Here is a 4,129-nt window from a genome sequence, read left to right as displayed (position 1 = left end):
ACTCATCTCCAGTTAGGCTGCTGAAATTGGCAAAAAGAGTCATATCCGTACCTCTAGCCACGATTTTTAATCAGGAAATACCACATAGAATCTATCTGTCACAAAATGAGCAAGTCGACAGGAATTCATAGCTAAGATTCGACATTATGCCCCCCATCGTGTTTTACTTTCAGTTTACAACTAATTAATTGTCCCTTACTTGACTTATGGTATTTGTGGTTGGGGAAACTGTGCCTTGACATTTCAAAGAAAGATCGTAACTCTACAAAAACGGGCCTTACGTCTCCCAGTTACTTCCATAAGTCTAAGGGACACACCGCACCCTACTTTTTCAAATCGAATTGCCTTCCCCTTCCTAGCCTATTTTTCACAAATTGTAGCTATTTTTTGTATGATATCAACAGACAGACAGCACCAGATAGTATACTCAATCAGTTCGTTAAAACAAGTCAGATTCATAACTACAGAACAAGATCTGTCTCTAGCGACTCGTTTTATGTTAAGTTCTCTAGAATCGATAAAATGTATGCCTCTTTCTCGAGAATCGGTGCTCAAATTTAGAACTCTACACACATGTATTCCTTATTCGATTAAAATACTTAAACGTTCGTCCTTTCGTAAAAGAAAAAAGGAATTAGTATTAAATTTCTTGCGGTCAGAAGATGATTATGTCGAAGTCTCCCGTCTTATTAAGTTATTTAATACTTTAGGTTAGCCTCTCTTCGTAATCGTTATGTACTTGCCTTGTTTTATGTTAGTTTAAATGATTCATCATTACAATCATTACGCCTTGGAATCAAATAGAGCTACTGATAATGAAATGTATAAATTGACCACTTTCAGACTGAATATAACTCAGCGAGTTTGACTTTAATATTTAAATTTCCTTTTTCAGTCACTATTCAAAACGTACAACTTTTGAAGCTTTTTGAAGGTTAAGTTCAAGTAGTTAAAACCTACGCAAGTCTTATTGTCTGGTAGTACAACCAGGAAGTGATATTTTTCCAAGATACCTTTAGAAACTAAAACAACAGATCAGCTGCAACAATTTTTAATTATCAGGAAGAATAAACTTCTAAGTTTACTCTTTGCACTTTTTCATAGCCGGTATTAATGATAGCGATTAAAAGTATCGTGTTGAAAATAAGCTTGCTTGCCTTCCAGGGAGAAATAAATAAAATGGCTATCATTTAATACCGGTTATGAAAAAGTGCACCATCTTTTAGCGTTACATGTAGGACTGAACTACTAATTCTAATTCTTCTTAATAACCAAGACAAAACATCAAGCTTTTGAAATTAGCAAAAAGATAGTACAGTCAACTCTCCCTAAGAAGGACACCTTTGGACCAGTACTATGTGCAGTATGTGTCCGTCTTAGAGAGAAGTCGATCTTATAGAGAGTCAAGTAAGGGGAGTAAAGAAAAGCAGGGACAACTCTAGGTGTCCGTTTTACAGAGGTGTCCGTCTTATGGAGGTGTCCGTTAAGAGAGAGTTGACAGTATTTTCATATCCCAATTGCCACGCGAGTAGCATGATATCTGACACGTAGACAAATAATGATCTTGAATCTTGAGTTGTGTCTTGCTTGTCTAGTTACGAAACAAAAATTACCTTCTTTTTGGTGTCAGTGGTCAGAGCGTATGTAATATACACCCAATTGCAAAAACGTTGTCATAGAAAAAGGAAAAAAAAAAAGGAAAAAGCCAAATAGCAATTAATTAGGCTAATAAGCCTAGTGAATTCTTTCGCAGCATCCGCACATGGACGCCGTATTTACCTGTTGGAATTTGCTATTGTTTTGAAGGTGAAAAACGATAAAAAAAAAAAAATTCCAGCTGGGAAATGCAACGGCTGGAAATGACTCCACGCTGAGAATGAGGCTTAATTAATTAGCCTAATTAAATCCTATTTGGCTTTTTCCTTTTTTAATTTTTCTAAGACAACGTTATTGTAATTAGGTGTATATAGCATATATTATATAATGGTAACTTGAACGTATGAAGACCTCTTTAGTTTTGTACCTAGTGCCTTAAAAAAGAAGCAACACTTGAAGAATCAAGTCGTCAGAGTTAAAGACTGTTTCATTAAGTAGAATCGCACTAGACAACCTCGTGAATAATGATGATGTAACCATCCACAACAATGATGAAAATCGCGACACTTCTTAGCTCTTCGGTATTCGACGAGTTTTATTATTTGGGCGGCGCCCAAATAGAGTAATCGAGATCGCGAGTTTGGATTCAAAGCTTCAATAGGCACGCAATACGTGCGAACTTAAACAAGCCAAGTAAACAAGCTAAGCGACGCGACTAGAATGTCTGCCGTGCGATGTGTGACGACACAGCATTTATCCTCGTTACATATGCGTCCCACAGATAACGCACGGCAAATAAATTGGCAATAGGAATGAAACGTATTGAAAAAACAAGGTACACTGAGCGAAACAAACTATTAAATAACTTAAATTTTCCCTTTAGAAAATAATTGTCCTCGCAGCACACGACGTGAATGTTTATCCTCCTGACCATAGGTACCGGTCATTACCCTTTTTCATTGTATAGACTATTCATTGCTAGCAGGAGCTCCTGTTGCTAGTAAGGACATGTCTTCTTAGACGACGACTTTTTGCTCGGAAAAGATAAACTTATAAATCTAAAGCTTACGGTATTTTTTCAGGTGACTTTTACCCCGCTATTACATGAAAAGGGCCAGCCATGCCATTTTTATATAGAGATTGGAAGCAATCCACATGAGCATGGTATTACCCGTTGTCCTGTTTCTCGCTTGTTCATTCGCCGGGCCGCCCGGAAAGCGTGATTACTTGGAAAACTGCCACCCGTTATCCCGGCATCACGGCATGACAGTACTGGGATCCCAGCTAACCAGGCTGGCTCGGTTGTCATGTAATGGCAAAGTTGATTTTTGTTGCGTTTAACTAAGGTGCCGGGACCTCTGCAAAGAGAGCCAGCCCGGCTCATGTAATCAGGCCCTTAGTTCTATAGCCAGATTTTAAGCCCTCCCCCTTGACCTCACCCATTTTTCAAAGCCCCCAGAATACACGCATAAAAAATTTCAGCCCCCTTCCCCTCAACATCTTCATACCCTCTCCTCTATATTAAGTGGACTTTCCTTTATCTCCGTTCTTTCCAAACAAATATTACCAAAAATAACCGAAAAACAATTCTAAACAGAAAGCCTAACAGCTTTTAAAATAATTACAGGTATGTTTTCGACTATTGATAAGATCTTTCAAAACCACCACTTCATTTCAACAGACCCTAACTACACTATCTCTTCATAACCAAATTAGCACCCCCACAACTACCACATTGCAACACCTAAAAACACTTTTACCTTCCAAAAAAAATTATTTTTTGTTAGTTCATTATTAAATTCTACTAGAAGCCAATATATAGCCAATATACGCTACTGCACTACTCACACATCCCTAATACACATAAACAACTTCACACACGCCTATACATCGACACCAAAATATACGCTCCCACAGCGTCTTGTTATCTTAAGAAACCATGAAGACAACTTGAAACCTTCGAGTCTTCCCTACTACTTTTACAATTTGTTGCCCCCTCAGGGATTTCGCCAAGAAGGTAAAATCCCGAGGAGGCACTCTGTAACTCGCGCGTATAGTGAGGAAAGTACTTACAGTTGAAATATACAGTCGGCAGTCAGTATGCCAGAAAATCTCGATTTGCGTGAACAGAGGGGCCGCGAGGAATCGGTGGGTAATGATGACGTTTCTAATTGTTTGCGCCCGCAAGCTCGAAATGGTTAGGATGACGTAAAGACAGAAAATCCCGAAAGGACCGCTTAGGTAGATTTTGTGACATTTATTGTGCAGTCATACTTCGATACTCTTTTGCGTTACGTGTCATCAGTGACATTCTGTGGAGCGGTTGCTTTGAAAGTTGTGGACCAAAAGACACTCGTTAAGCGCAGATGAAGTTATAAGGTGCGTATTATAACTGTGTATATATTAACACTTGGAGAGTTTGCCGGACACGTGGCAAATCTTTGATTGGAAACCTTTCCAGACACTCTTTTCTCTCTCTTTGACCGGAATAAGACTCTGCAGCCCCAAACAAGCAAGACGAGTGAAAAACGGT

Source organism: Porites lutea, chromosome 14 (assembly GCF_958299795.1).
Source record: "Porites lutea chromosome 14, jaPorLute2.1, whole genome shotgun sequence".
Classification (NCBI taxonomy): Eukaryota; Metazoa; Cnidaria; class Anthozoa; order Scleractinia; family Poritidae; genus Porites; species Porites lutea.
This window is presented reverse-complemented; position numbering follows the sequence as displayed.